The sequence below is a fragment of the Gopherus flavomarginatus genome, chromosome 6, assembly GCF_025201925.1.
Source record: "Gopherus flavomarginatus isolate rGopFla2 chromosome 6, rGopFla2.mat.asm, whole genome shotgun sequence".
Classification (NCBI taxonomy): domain Eukaryota; kingdom Metazoa; phylum Chordata; order Testudines; family Testudinidae; genus Gopherus; species Gopherus flavomarginatus.
The window spans coordinates 56,933,699-56,950,113 of NC_066622.1; the positions used below are offsets into that span (position 1 = coordinate 56,933,699).

A 16,415-nucleotide genomic window follows, 5' to 3' on the forward strand; every position below is an offset into this window, starting at 1 on the left:
AAGGGCATCCGAGAAGGCAAGGGCTGATTCGGTCTTTGGGTAGCGCTTCTTCACCCGTGAGAAAAGAAACTTAACACATTTCATTAGTGCCTGGCAGTGTTTTGCAGATCTCATAGTTGCTTGGGCACATTCACGCCCCACCCCCCTTTCCTTGGTCATCAGCCAAGTCTTAGCTGTGAGCAGTGTCCTTGAATGGAGACAGTGTCTTATCTACAGTCTCCTAGCTACTTTTGTCTTTTCAGTTAACTCATTCTGTTCTTTTTTTTCTTCTCCCTTTTTGGCTTCCTTTAACCTGCAAAGGAAACTTTCACTCTTCACTTATACACCTTTTCCCAACAACGAACACGTAAACATTGCCATTATACAGTACATTAGTCTTATTATTTAATATATGCCACACATACTCTTTTACTAAAATAACCTTATTACAGAACTTTGGAGCAACGAGCTAGAACAAGCACACCCACTTTGAGGAGTTCATTCAATTCAACCTCTAGTCCAATAGCCTTTCACCATCCCCAGCCCTCTGGCTAGAAATGTGAGGTAGCCAGAAAGATCCCATGTACAATATGGGGAGTGGGTTAACTTTTCATGTCTTTGCTTTCAAAGACCGTTGGCATGCAAATTATAACAAAAATTTCTTTAATTAACAATTTGGCCAATGAAGCTTCTTTTTCTTACTTAAGCAAATGCATTAGACTTTAGTGTATCACATTCTCCTGATTTATCCAAACACCTTGTATTCCAAAGGTGAATAAAACAAGTATCTGCATTTAACCCTTCTATTTAATTTTAACTAGACTATCCTATGAAAATATTAAACACAACAATTTTGGCCACGAGACAAACACCACAAGACAGGACATAGAACACAAAACATAATTCCTGTTGTGCCAGTAAATGCATGATACGTTGAATGCTGTTCAGCTGGCATCAGTTTTCTCTGATTATCTGAAAGACAAAAAAAACAGAGGTCTACCCACCCCTTCTGGGCAGACAATCATCGCTTGAAATATACAAATACCCTTGTTGACTTCAGGCAAAAACAGAGGAATTACCCCATATTTTCTTACATTTGTTTCATAAGCAGCCCAGGTTTTCAATTACATAACACTGTATACATTCTTCAGCTAATTTAACTAAATTGTTCATAGCCAAACCAAATGATAGCAATCCAATAATTTCTTTGCCTAAATTTATTTACAAACATTTCGCAGACACCAAGAGCCCTTTTCTTTAGCATTTTTACAAAGTTCAACTGCTGTTTCCTCCAGCAACTACAGAGTTAACTTCTCACTCTCCCTTAAATCACTTGCTTGTCTCCCAACAGACACTTTTATCAACTTAAATCACCATGCCAAGTAAGTCCTGGGTATTTGAAATCCCCACGCTTACACTTACTGACTCCTTCCTTCCACTACACCCTTAAAGTTTTCCAACCTGCTTTCCAATCTCTCTCTCTGTTGCCTGTCTGCCTGGGCCCGATCCTGCTTTTCTTGCTGAACCGTCCCTTCCATGGGCACCAACTTGTTCCACTACCAGTTTAGCTAGGAGGGTGGGCTCCTTAACTAGCCCCCACCCCTCCTGGTCTTTTCCTTTAAACATTCTCACTCACAAGACTACCCGAGTCCTCCTTCATGAGGCTTGCCACCTGGACAAAAACGCATAGTCCATTGGCATTTAACTATTTAATTTCCTCTTGACATTCCTTTTTGAACACCAGGTAAAGGCCATTTACTTAACATATAATCCAAACCGCTTTAGAGGGTTTACCTAGAGACCCACCCATCTGTCTGCTGACACTTAAACAGAAAAAAGAAATTACACAGAGCGCAGAGGGAAGTACAGTCTAAGTCAGACTTTCCCACTTCTATACACTGTCCGCTACAGGGGACGGGACAGAAGGATCTCAATTCAACCTCAGAGCTTCCTCGCACTCATGGCTTCCACTCCAAGGAATTACGAACGAGAGGTTCAGTTCCGCCCACACTCCTAACGCCCAAATGTATACAGAGCAGAAAAACAACAGTAACCGGTTAAACAGAACAGAACCAAAACCAAATAGCATTTTCTTATCCTATTAAGGCATACTTTTACTCATGCAATTCTCAACATATAGCACCAACAGTACCAAGCAAAGCAAACACAAAATAACAAGGGTAAAACAAATAGATGGTGTAAATTCTGCAGTGCTCCCCCCGTCTTAATTGCTCACCAAACTGTGACAAATTTCTGTTACCAAGCTATCCCTCGTGTTAGGTGATCAGGCTGACACTACAGGATCGCTGGGGGAAGATAAAGAAAACACACCATAGGACTGAATTTTAAAGCTTCATTAATAAAATAATAAAACAACAATGGAGAGTGTTGGGAACGCTCCCACATCACTCAGGAAAATATTAATGCCCCAAGCCCGAAGCTCCTTTCATACTTACACAGGTACGTCCAGACTGGCCACTTCTGTGTATAATGTTCAGAGGAGGGGGAGAGGTGGAAGGGAGATTATCCTGTATACAGCTTGTCCAGAATTTCCAACATGCTTCTGCTCTTGGGAGGGCTGTTCTTTTACACCCTGGAATCTCCTGCGGCGTCTCTTTCAGAGATTCCAGTCCAGGTCGGCTGCCTGTGGCTTCTTTGGTGTCACCAAGCCACACCGACTCCAGGGTCACAAAGGCACACTGTTGGATCTTACTGGACAGTTAAGCTTTGCAAACGTAATTTCAGTTCTGTAACTTGTATTTCCTTTTGCTCCGCCTCTGTCTATATTTTTTCCTTCACAGCCAGCTGGGGCCGAAAGCAGCCTGTACTGCGCTCGGAGCCGGAGGGGGCAAAAGGGGGAGGGCGACGACAGCAAGGACTCAGAGGGGGCTAGACTAGGGGGTGTCGCCCTGAGTGCAGGACTTGGGGTTTCAACCTCCGTGACATATGAGGGAGGTGGGGTAGGGGTGGGAGAGGCAAGCGGGGGCGCCTCCTTTCGCAAACGCCCGATTGCCTCTGCACAATGTTGCCACAGCAAGATGTGTCGGATGGGCGCTCGAGGCTCCCTTAGGAGCCGTTCGCCCACATTTTGCCAGTCAGAAACCTCGAGAGTTCCTTTCTCGGGGTACCAAGGGCATTTAACCTCTATCACATGGAGCAATTCCTCCACATGTCGCTGTGATGCTGTCGTGCGACCGGTTACCTTGAGTACTTGAACCAGCTCTGTCGTATGAGCCTTCTGTTGCACGGACAAATCCCCTCCCATACTCACGAGGGAGTGCGAAGACGCACTGCGGTGCACCACGGCTCGGCCGGCCGGTGGGTACGGAGGGCTGGAATCACGTCGGGGTCACCAGATGCGGGAAGGAACCAGACACAGACAGCTTGTTTGCTCAGGAAGGCGCCCCGTCAGCCGGCGTGGCAGCCCTTTTATTCTTTCTGGTTACATTGTCAGCATGAATCAGCATGAATCACAGCCTTGTTTACTTGTTTCTTACTGGCGGAGGATCTCCCTTATCTCCCTGCTTCTCACCCGCTGCTTGCAAGCGTGACGTGCTATGTTTTTCATTCTACTCAGGCATGTAGTGCTGTACTTGCCTGGTCTTATGATCAGGGGGGGTAACGGGGGGTTGCAGGGATTAACTATCTGGTGGTTTGCCAGCCAGGATCAATCCCTACACTGGGTGAAAGGAAAACAAGCAAAGCTGAGTCCAAGTGGAGAATGGCGGCTCCTTTATGGCCAACCTGGGGGCATGACTGATGGTTTTAGAGGTGGAGGCTGGGCTGCTTGTGAGCAACTGGGATCCAGGAAACCTCCACCTGCCCTTCTGAGGGCTGAACCCATGGAGGTGCGGTTGGCTGCTGGGAGACAGACCCCTGTGGCTGCCTGTTGGCATCCCAGGGATGGCTACTTGCAGCCCAGGAGAAGCGGGGTTCTGGGGAAAAGGAAAAGCAGCAATGGTGAGGCTGAGTGGGCTCCTTTCTGGCCGAGATGGTGGACTGTGGTGAGTCTGGGAGTTGCCTGTAAGCCATAAGTGGACGTAGTGCAGTGAAAACTGCTGCTCCATTCTGGCCGACCTGGGGGCGCCATGGATGACTTGGGAGTGGGGGCAGGGCGCTGGCTGTGAGCAAATGGGATCCAGGAAGCCCCAGCCTGCCCATCCAGGGGCCGAGTCTTCTTCTCTACTGCCATGAGGAGCCCGACCTTAAGCCTGCCTAGCATGTGTTTAGCAGCTCGAGCATTAAGCCTTCCTGTGTGCATAACTGAACTACGCCCTAGTGTAATAAGGTGTAAAGTTTAGATTGTGAATTTATCTTTAATTTCCATGTTAATTTACTTTGATCTTTTATTCCTACCACTTATAATCCTTAAAACTCCATCTTTCTGTAGTTAATAAATCTGTTTTATGCTCTACTTAAACTGGTGTATTTTGCTTGAAGTTCTTGGGAAATCTCAGCTCCATTACAAGGCTGGTTCATGTACTATTCACAGTGAGGGAGGGGTGGACCCTGTGTAATAAACTCACACTGATCAGGCTTCTGATTAAGGCAAGATGGTATGATCCAGGGGTGCAAGGCTGCAGAGCTGTAGGGGGGCGACTTTCTATCATTAGTGTTATGAGTGGCTGCAGAAGCATTCATGTAATTCAGTTGGCTGTGTCCCTACCTACGGATGTCTGTGTAAGTGCAATATCTGCCAGAGATTCACAGCTTGTCTCAGTATCACATGCGTGAGAGGGAGCCCAGGTGGTGGGACAAAGGGCTCAGGGGTCCCACTGTTCAGTTGCATCCCATAGATCCCATCACACACTTTCAACAACCACAGCGGGTGCTCACTGAGACAGAGAGAGAGATGCCAAAATAGTGATCTCCAGTGCCAGCAGACATCAAACTATCAGAAATTCTGTGAACAGAGAAGACCCTGTTAGTGGAAAATGCCTTTGAAAAAGGTCCTTCTGTCCCCAGCTGTGGTCGTACAGTGCTCAGTGCTCTGCATTGTGGCCTCAAGAGTCACGGATGCAAGTTGAGTTAGGATGACCTTTTCCTTGTCTCCACATTTCTTAGGTGCCTCTTCCAAAACTAGTCAGAAAAAATGACCGGTTTCTTTTGGAAGCATTTGCACTGCAAGGCAGAGGCAGTCTTCTCTGCTTCTTCAAAAGATTGACCAAAAAGTTGAAGGAGTGGACAGATTTGGCAACGCACCACTGGGTGCTGCATCTCTAACCTCTACTTTACCTGGCAAGTGCCTCTGGGACTTTTCTCCCAGCTGCTTCATTTTTCATCAGTGACAATCAAAAGGAAGATGACATGACATCTGTGTGTGGACATCCCCAGCGAATCACAAGGACGTGTGGTGCAGGCTTTTGTGTTGCAGCAATTGCAGTCAAAGCAACCACCATGCCAATGCCAGTCACAGCAGCCTTTTCATCAACTCCAGGCTTGTGATTTGATTCTTTCCAATGTTTCTCTCCAAAGAAGCCTTTTCCTTAGCAAGCAATGACTTGGATACCAAGGGAGGTCTCTTCTGTTTCCTAGAAAGACACAGGAAAATGTGAGCAGAGGAGACAAAACCCGTAGAACAAGGTACTACTGGGAGTTGAACCCAGGATTTCCTGTTTACTAGACAGGTGCTTTAGCCACCCAAGCCACGGTGCCTGCTTTAAGCAAATACTTGCAACTGTTCCCTTTGATGGTCCAGGACAACACCTGCAAATTCCAAACTACAGACATTCCCCATTTCCCTCAAGACTTGCACGGAAGAACTGGCAGGCCAAGCCAGGATCTTCTGGTTACTAGGAAGACACTTCAGCCAGCTCTTCCCAAAGATCACTATCTAAAGACCTTTAAACAGCCTCTGTAGATGTTCACTGACAAAGAGATGCCAAAATAGAGTTCTCTACTGCCTGCAGCCATCACACTACCAGGAGTTCTGCGCACAGAGAGGCCCCTGCTGGTGGAAAAGGCTTTGGTAGAGACTCTTCTGACACCAGCCTGTGCTCATATACTGTTTAGCACTTTGTGTTGTGACTTCAGCATCCACAGATGCCAGTTGAGTTGGGGGACATTTGTCCTGTCTCCACATTTGTCTAATGGCTCCTTTCAACACTTGCCACCAAAAAGACTTGTTTCTTTTGCAAGCAATGTGCAGCTAGGCAAAGGCAGTCTTCTCCATTTCCTCAGAAGATCACCAAGCTGTGGGGAGAGAAGACACATTCAGCCAAGCTGGATGCTGAATCTCCTCTTTGTTCAGCAGGTGTCTGTGAAGGACATAAATCTCCACCATATAGAGGGCAAGAATAGGAGTTTTTACACACAGAACTGGCAGAGTGTCACCTTGCTTATTAGGCTCAGAGACACTGTTAATTGATTACAATAGAATATATAGATGTTCCATGGGTGGGGGAAAGAGACGGGGTAGGGAGTTCCAAACTCTGGGATAGGTTTTGCAGCAAGACATGATAAGCACAGTAGCCAAAGGTTAACAGGTTACATAATGTCTCCACCCATGGTCTCAAGTTAGCAAGTTAACATTTCATGAATACTTTGATAAAATGTTATTAGTATAAAATATCTATGCTGAATTCTGATTTGAGGTCCATAGGAAAGGAGCAACTCCTTTGATTGTCCTCCAGGTACATTCCTAGGGTTTAAAGCAAAGAAACAGTGAAAGTATATGGCAATAAAGATTGTTTTCTGTGTGTCTTAAGGCAAGGCACTGGTCCCTGGGAAGGGAGGTGGAAGGATGCCATATCTTATATTGACATCTGCCAACTTTTCATAAACTCAAGGTTGGATCTCTGGGAAGAACGTCTCCCTACAGAAGAGACTTACACAATAGGAACAGGGATTCTTTGTTCAATCTGCAATTCTGAATAAGATACAATTCTTTAGTTCTTAGCTCCAACACCTGGCAATTTGATGACCAAGCCTATCTTAGCAAGCAAGGCTTTCTGTTTACCCAGCTTTCTTTTAGCTGGTCACTATTTGCTAGGCTTCTAGTCCCTTGATTATACTCTGGACTTTGGGTCTGGAAAAGAGCTGGCACAATCCATAGACCAGGTTGTTATATAATATGCACATGAATTTTAACCCTTCACATACAGTAATGGCAAAGTTCTTGGTTCAGGCTTGTAGCAGTGATGGAATAAACTGCAGGTTCAAATCAAGTCTCTGGAGTCCATCCACAGCTGGGATGGGTCATTCAGTCCCTTGTACAGAGCTTCAGTTTGTAGCAAAGTCCCTTCAGAGGTATGAAGCAGGACTGAAGACAAGATGGAGAAGAGGCATCAGCCTTTTACAGTCTCTTGCCATGTGGTCTTTGTTTTCTTTGTCCCAAGGACACTCTATCCAGCACGTGGCATAGAAAAACCTTTGAGTTTTGTCCATAGGCAGGTCCCTGCATACCTTGCTGAGCCACAAGGCATATCTACCTTCTCTCAATGGGTTGATTGTAGAGCTGATGGTCCTTAATGGGCCATCAAGCAGGCTAGGCAGAACTGACACCAACTTGTCTGGCTGGGGTGTTCCTCGGAAGCATAGCACAAGTTTGAATACAGACAGCATAGAGCCAATATTCATAAAGTCAACTACAAAAATGGTACACATCTAGAGATAGCATAATTACAATCAGCCAATCAGAACCTCTCCATAGACCCCTTTCACAACAACCTTTCTGTCATATTTGCTGCAAATATAGAACAGTGGTCAAAATGGTGATCTATAAAGTTACAGATTATGTCAATAACATCACAGGAGGTGACACGGCATCAGTGAGACTGATATTGGAATACTGTCTCCAGTTTTGGTGTCCTCATTTGAAAAAGATACTGTGAAATTGGAGCTGGGGCAGCAAAAAGCCACCAAAATGTTCTGAGGGCTGGAGAAAAATGCCTTCTAGTGAGCTATTGAAAGAGCTCCATCTGTTTAGCTTATCAAAAGAAGATTGAAAGGTGACTTCACTGAAGTGTTGAAGTGCCTTAATGGAGAGAAAAGATTGGGTATTAAAGGGCTCTTGAATGGAGCAGAGAAAGACATAACAAGACCCAATAATTGAAAGGTGAAAAGAGACAAATTCATATTACAACTAAGCCCCAAATAGTCAACAGCGAGGATGATTCACCATAGGAGCAAGCTACCAAGGAAAGTGGTGGAATCTCCATCCCCTGAAATCATTCAATGAAAACTAGATGCCTTTCCCCCAGAAGTAGCTATTGTGTCATGCAGGAGGCCTGTGATATGCAGGGGGTCAGATTAGATGCTGTAATGGTCTCTTCTGGCCAGAAAGTAGACTAATTTTACAGATACTAGTTTTCGGAAAAACTGAGTGTAGCATTGGGAGCAGCATCTGAAGTTTTACTGTCTAGCCAGCTTACTGCCTAGAACGAACGCTCCTTGAGTGGGGTGACCACAGGGAGTAGCTCAAACCTCCAAAGGGCCTGGCCAGGGAAATTGATGCTAGCCTTGGTACATGGACGCACACCGCCGAATTAATGTGCTTAGTATGGGCCTGTGTCCTCGACTTTATACAATTTCCAGAGCGTTGCACTGTGGGTAACTGTCCCATAGTTCCCGCAGTCTCCCCTGCCCATTGGAATTCTGGGTTGAGATCTCAGTGCCTGATGGGGCAAAAATAGTGTCATGAGTGAGTCTGGGTAAATGTCATCACTCAATCCTCCCTCCATGAAAACAACAGCAGACAATCATTTTGCGCCCTTTTCCCTGGATTGCCTGGGCAGACGCCATAGCACAGCAACCATGGAGCCCGTTCAGCCTTTTTTCACTATCACCGTATGTCTTCGTTATAGTGCTGACAGACGTGGTACTGCAGTGCTACACAGCAGCATCCCCTTGCTTTTTGCAAGTTAGCAAAGATGGTTACCAGCCCTACTGTACCGTCTGCTGCTTTGCAAGTTGACAATGACAGTTACCAGTTATACTGCACCATCTGCTGCTGTCATGGGTGCTCCTGGCTGGCCTCGATGGGGTCGGCCACGGGCTTATGGACAAAAATAGGAATGACTCCCCAGGTCATTCTCTTCTTTAAGTTTTGTCTAATGGAGAGTCAGTTCTGCCTAGATTATCAGGCAAGGCTACTAAAGAACCAGAGGGGCAAACGGGCGCTCCGGGTCAGAGCCCTAGAGATCCCGCAGAAATGATGCGCTGCATGCCATTCTAGTGGGTGCCGCTGCAACAACCTTACCCATTGCTTCCCTCCTCCCCTACCCCTCCTGGGCTACCATGGCAGTTATCCTCCCATTTGTGTGATGAAGTAATAAAGAATGCAGGAATTTGAAACAACACTGACTTTATTGCTTCTGCAAGCAGGGATCAAAGGGGGGAGGGGAGCGCAGCCTCCAGCTGCTATGAATGAACCTGGGAGTCATTCCCATCTTTGTCCAGGCACCCCCGGCCGATCTCACCGAGGCCAGTCAGGAGCACTCACGGGACGAAGATGATGGATACCTGTCCTACTGTACCGTCTGCCGTCCGCAAGGGAAGGGAAGGGGATGCTGCTGTGTAGTGCTCCAGCACCACATCTGCCAGCAACATCCAGTAGACATACAGTGACACTGAAAAAAGGTGAGAGAGGATTTTTTTCCCTTTGCTTTCATGGAGGCAGGAGGCGGGGGAACGACATATACTCTGAACAACCCGCGACAATGCTTTTGACCCTTCAGGCTTTGGGAACTCAGCCAAGAATTCAAATGGTTTTTGAGGAGTGCGGGAACTGTGGAATAGCTACAATCCTCAGTCGCCCCTCCCTCCATGAGCGTCCATTTCATTCTTTGACTTTCTGGTACGCTTGTCTCAGTTCCTTAAGTTTCAGCACTGCGTTGAGTCCCTATTGTGGCCTCTGTCCATCATTGCCTTGGAGATTTTTTCAAATGTTTTGGTATTTCGTCTTTTGGAACGGAGTTCTGATAAAACAGATTCATCTCCCCATACAGAGATCAGCTTCAGTATCTCCCGAACAGTCCATGCTGGAGCTCTTTTTTGATTCTGGGACTGCATAGTCACCTGTGCTGATCAGCGCTCCACGCTGGGCAAACAGGAAATGAAATTCAAAAGTTCACGGGGCTTTTCTTGTCTACCTGGCCAGTGCATCCGAGTTCAGATTGCTGTCCAGTGCAGTCACAATGGTGCACTGTGGGATAGCGCCCAGAGACCAATACCGTCAAATTGCAGCCACACTAACCCTGATCTGACATGGCAATACTGATTTCAGCACTACTCGTCATCAAGGAGAGGCACAGATACCCTTATTAAGAGCCCTTTATATCAATATAAAGGGCTTCTTTGTGTAGACGGATGCAGGGTTAATGTGACATAAACTCGTAGTGTTGACCAGGCCAGAGAGAGCAGCAGGTTTCCCCTTTTGTTTCCTGCTTTCGTTTCCTTGACTAGTTTCTCCTCTGCACCAACTTGCTGTATTTGTTTGTGAGTCTGACTAGCTCAGTTGGTAAAGTATCAGATTTTTAATCTGAGGGTTCAAGTCCCTGGTCAGGTAATAAATTACTCATTATATCTTAAAAATCTGTCTTTCTGGAGTCTTCTTTGACGTTTTTTCTCTTCAGGATTTTGCCTTTTCTAAGAAGGGCCTTTGTGTGGGGGGGATTGAAGGGGCAACTTCCTGACAGCCCCTCTGTCCTTGCAGGCTGGAGGAATAAAGGCCTCTGGGCATATAGCATGTTCCTCCCCTGCACGCGCACACACAAAATATCCCTATGGAATTAGAATCACCTGCTGCCTTCCCCTGTTCTGCTGGATCCCCAAATGAGGATACTCTTCAGCCTACACCCATGTCCCCTCTTTGCCCAGTGCCCCTCAGTCCCAACCCTCAGTCCCTCCTATGCTCACTGCTCCTCACTCCCAACCAGAGCCTGCTCCTCTTCACCCTTCTCCTCTGTCCCAACCCACAACCCCCTCCTATTCCCAGTGCCCCTCAATCTCAACCCACAGCTCCTTCCTTCCCCCCAGCAGCAGGTGCTTCAGACCCCCTCAGGAAGATTTTCTTGCAAGGTTTCGTGTATGAGTCTTCATGTGGATTTTACAGTATGTTGGGAATGTCTTGGGTTGCTTGCCAAAATGATCACTTTTGGCTGGTGTTGGATTCCCAGTCTCCTTGTTATTGGGACAGGAGAAATAAAGGGTTGTTGTCCTTGTTGTGTGAATCGAGGGCAGCAGAACTGCGCTTGGCAGACCCAGATGGAGGAACTCACCCTCAATTCAATAGCACTTGCTAGGCAGGGGACATTGGTTCCAAAGCCAAGTGGGCTGGGGTCTGAGTCTTCATGCTAAAATTTATGTGTTAGACCAACTTTAAGACAGGGTGGCTGTAGAGGGGTGAGTGAGTCCCTAGACAACATAGTGAGTACGGTTCCTTCTTATTTTCCCCCTTTTCCACCCAGGATGGCAGATGAACTCTACAGAGGCACCTCTGGGCTTGCACTGACTAAGGACAAGAGCTGTGAGTGGGGTGCAGAGAGGAGATGGCTCATGTTAAATGACTTTTGGTTGCTGGACTTACGAACCTTAGGGAGAAGGACACTGCCCAGCTTATTTTTGGGTGGGTCTTTTCCTCATAGTTTAGGTTTATGTGTTGGGGCTGCTGACATGACTTCTGCTAACCCTGGGCTTGCATTGCAATGTAGACGTACCCTGAGAGTGCAGCTATACTGAGATAAAATCCCTGTGGCCTGGCTGGCCTGGATGATCTGATTTGGGCTCCTGGGACTCAGGTTGTGAGGCTAAAAACTGCAGTGTAATCATTTGGGCTCAGACTGTAGCCCAGGCTCGGAGACCCTCACCCCTTGTGGAGTCTCAGAGGCTGGGCTCAAGCCCAAGTGTCTACACTGTAATTTTATTACCCTGTCGCACAAGCCCCACAAGCCTGAATCAGCTGACCCAGGGTTTGAGAATAGTGACTTGCGTGTGCTAATGGCAGTGTAGACATAATGCTAGGCTATGTCCACACTGCAATGAAACATCCAGGGCTGCCCCATGCCAGCTCCGGCTCCTGGGGCTTGGGCCGTGGGGTGGTAAATTTGCAGTGTAGACATCTCAGCTCAGGATCAATACCGGGGTCTGGGACCCCACAAGGTTGGGAGGGAGTTTAGCAAGCAAAAAAGGTAAAATGGCAGTGGAGTATTACCGTGGACTCAGTGGCATTTCTCCATTGGTCTGTCTGCTTTGGGGCAGGGACAATAACACGTCCTGCTGCTTTTGTTGTTTCAAAGGGCTGTTTAGGATTTTCATTCTCAGACACTGGGCACAAAGCAGGACTCAACACTCAATGCAAATTAATTGAGCTGCCCACAGATTCTGGCAGCCACAATGAGCATTTGGTGCGAGAGCTCAGACCTGCCCCTGTCTCAGAGGGAGGGGGTCAGCTGCGAGGGGACTGGACCACTGTCCTATCAGCTCTTATCTCCCAAACTTTCAATAACTCTATTATCAGTGGCTCTGAGCATAATTTAAACCATAAGAAAAACCACACTGGGCTAGGCCGAAGGCCCATCTAGCTCTGAATCTTGTCTTCTGACAGTAGCCAATACCATGTACCCCAAAAGCCACTCCCCTAGGGACCTGAATCCAGGATCTCCTGTTTACAAGGCAAGTGCTTTAGCCAGCTAAGCCATGGTGCTTGCATCTGGTTAAAACACAGTGTCTGACCACCTTCGGTCGGCAGCTCGTGGCTGGTGTACACACTGCAATGCCACATCTGGTGACAAAACTGCCCTGTTTTGGTGACAAAATAAAACCACTTCGATGAGAGGCCTAGAGCTTTTTGCAGCAAACTTAAAGGGACAGAGTGCCAGTGTAGATGCTGCCGTTCATTATATAACCATAACTGGCCTCCTCCAGTATCCCATGCCTGCCGTGAACTCGCCTGCCCTGCATTCTGCTACAGAGCCATGGGACCCTCCCCTTTCATAGCTCCAGGAAGTTCTGACAGCTAAGCCTGCTGCTCTGCTCCGGCAGCCAGGAGCAAATCTCTGCCGTGGATGCTGCTCTCTCCTGCCCTGCAAACACAGAGCAGGTGGCAGGAGCTTCCTTACAGTGGGGGCGGTGGGGCATTGGCATCTGAACTGTGACAACCCCATGATACCCCTTCCTTCGAGGAGGCTCTTACCTTCTAAACAGGGACGGCTGTTTTCTAGTAAAATCACTACAAGGGAAGGAGAAAACTCAAAAGAGGTTCCGTCTGTGAACCCAAATACTCTCTCAGTCCTCAAAGAGAGACCTGGAGAAGGAGACTTGCTGAAACAAAGCCCCAAGGGTCTCTGAGGGTTCCCTGGCCCCTCACCACTGTCCTGCATGGCTGATGTCAGCATCTCTCTGTGAGGTCACCACCTCCCCACCACCTTGGACCAGTAGTCTGAGGTCCTGCAAAAGGCCTTTGTGATGTCACTGCCACATCCCTCCTTTGCTGTGCCAATGTCCTGCCCCTGGCCTGGACCTTTGGAGGTTTGAGCTACTCCCTGTGGATCACCCCACTCAAGGAGCGTTCGTTCTAGACAGCAAGCCGGCTAGACAGGAAAACATCAGACGCTGCTCCCAATGCTACACTCAGTTTTTCAGAAATTAGTCGACTTCATGGCCGGAAGAGACCATTAGAGCATCTAATCTGATCCCCTGCATATCACAGGCCTCCTGTATGACACAAGAGCTACTTTGGGGGCAAAAACATTCCAGAAAGGCATCTAGACTTCATTAAATGACATTAGGAGATGGCGAATCCACCACTTTCCTTGGTAGCTTGTTCCTGTGGTGAATCATCCTCACTGCTGAATTTTTGCGCCCTATTTGTAATATGAATTTCTCTTTTCACTTTTCGGCCATTGGGTCTTGTTATGCCTTTCTCTGCTCGATTAAAGAGCCCTTTAATACCCAGTATTTTCTCTCCCTGAAGGCACATCAACACTTCAGTGAAGTCACCTTTCAATCTTCTTTTGATAAGCTAAACAGGTTGAGCTCTTTCACTACTCACTAGAAGGCATTTTTCTCCAGCCCTCAGAACATTTGGTGGCTCTTTGCTGCCCCATCAGAGCCGTTTGCAGGGACCACTGCATCCACTTCTCAAAGTGTCATGTGATGAAGCATTCTCCGTTGTCTGTGCTTGGAGATGATGCTTTGACTTCTTTAATCCTCTATCAGAGTCGCTATGAGTGGAGATGAAAGTGTCAAAGACCTGGGAGAGGAATTCAAATGGATCCCAAACACAATGCGATCATTGGGAGTTTAAATCCCAGGTTCCATCTATTGGCAAAGCCACTTCTAACAAGGAAGCTGTTTTGTCCCCCATTATGGCACAAGTTTGAAATATGGGCAGCATAGAGCCAACATTCATAACATCAACTACAAAAATGATACACATCTAGAGATAGCATCATTATAATCAGCCAATCAGAACCTCTCCATAGACCCCTTACAAAACAACCTTTCTACAATATTGACTGCAAATATAGAACAGTGTTGGCAACGGTGATCTACACAGTTACAGATTATGTCAATAACGTCACAGGAGGTGACATGGCATCAGTGAGACTGATATTGGAATAGCTTTCATTTTTGGTGTCCTCATTTGAAAAAGATGTTGTGAAATTGGAGCTAGGGCAGCAAAGAGCTACCAAATCTTCTGAGGGCTGCAGAAAAATACCTTCTAGTGAGCTATTGAAAGAGCTCAACCTGTTTAGCTTATCAAAAGAAGATTGAAAGGTGACTTCGCTGAAGTGTTGAAATGCCTTAATGAAGAGAAAGGATTGGTTATTAAAAGGCTCTTGAATCTAGCAGAGAAAGGCATAACAAGACCCAATGATTGGAAGGTGAAAAGAGACAAATTCCTATTACAACGAAGGCACAAATAGTCAACAGCGAGGATGATTCACCACAGGAACAAGCTACCAAGGAAAGGGGTGGATTCTTCATCTCCTGATGTAATTTAATGAAGACTAGATGCCTTTCTTGAATGTGTTTGCCCCCAAAGTAGCTCTTGTGTCATACAGGAGGCCTGTGACATGCAGGGGGTCAGATTAGATGATCTAATGGTCTCTTCTGGCCAGAAAGTCGACTAATTTCTGAAAAACTGAGTGTAGCATTGGGAGCAGTGTCTGATGTTTTCCTGTCTAGCTGGCTTGCTGACTATAATGAACGCTCCTTGAGTGGGGTGATAAACAGGGAGTAGCTCAAACTTCCAAAGGTCCAGGCCAGGGGCAGGACATTGGCACAGCAAAGGAGGGATGTGGCAGTGACATCACAAAGGCCTTTTGCAGGACCTAAGACTTATTGGTCCAAGGTGGTGGGGAGGTGGTGACCTCACAGAGAGATACTGACATCAGCAAGGCAGGACAGCGGTGAGGGGCCAGGGAAACCTCAGAGACCCCTGTGGCTTTGCTTCAGCAAGTCTCCTTCTCCAGGTCTCTCTTTGAGGACTGAGAGAGTATTCGGGTTCACGGACCTGAGCACCAGGAGGAACCTCTTTCGAGGTTTCTCCTTCCCTTTTAGTGATTTTACTAGAAAACAGCCGTCCCTGTTTAGAAGGTAAGAGCCTCCTGGAGGTTTGAAAGCTGTTCAGTCTGATCCATCTGGTGACAGGTGAATTCGAGGCATGGAAAACACGAGCTTAAGGAGGCAGAATTTTATTCTGCACCTGGGATTTTGTCCCTTAGAATCACTGGGGACATTAGGGTTTGTCCTTTTTGTTTCACCTCTTCCTCCATCGCTCCCTCCCTCCTTTCTCTTCTCTTGCTTCCTTTGTCCTTTTACCTGTTCCCCTTCCAACACCAGGAGGGAGGGGGAGAGAGAGAGTGTGTGTGTGGTTTTTTTAGTTTTTTGCAGGGCAGTGCTCTGCAGTTCTCACTGTGGGAGGTCTACCCAAAAATGTGAGGCTGAACTATTGCTCGGGAAGTGATCCCCACTGGTGACCTGGGCCATCCTTTGGGCTCTCTGGTGAGATCCCTCAGCCTCCCATCCTCAGTCTCTACCCTGATTGGCTGAGCCGGGGGTTATTGACAGGGAGGAGACTCAGGTCCTTGTTTTTCTCTTTATAAGTCAAAACCAGTTCTATGTTTGATGAATTTTGCCGCTTCTCTGCATTAGTTGTCTCTGAGCAGTTCATGATTCTCTCTAACATTGCAGTTCTCCTCAAATACTTGCTGAATAGTTTCTGTCACTGTTGTTGGTCCGGAGCTCATCTGAGAGCACTTTATTCAGGTCATTCAGTGTCTGAAATTCAAGATCCAATGGGCAGTTTGAAAATCAGGGCTCTTGGGTCCTATTCCCAACTCTGCCTCTGACTGGCTGTGTGACCTAAAACAAGTCAATTCTCCTTTCTCAGCCTTAGCTTCTCCCTCTTTCAAGTAGAAATAATAATGATCCGCTCTTACCTACCTGACGGTGGGTGGAGGATGGGGATCCATTGGAGAGTGTCACTAGGA

General features: G+C 47.0%; 1 long non-coding RNA gene across 1 annotated transcript; it reads right to left on the minus strand.

The window, feature by feature from the left end:
- Window positions 1-274: 274 nt before the first annotated feature.
- LOC127054319 (uncharacterized) lies at window positions 275-3,227 on the minus strand. Its single transcript, XR_007775209.1, has 2 exons — window positions 2,436-3,227; window positions 275-951 (listed from the first exon to the last, which is right to left on the minus strand). It is a non-coding gene; the product is annotated as an uncharacterized LOC127054319 (long non-coding RNA).
- Window positions 3,228-16,415: the final 13,188 nt, after the last annotated feature.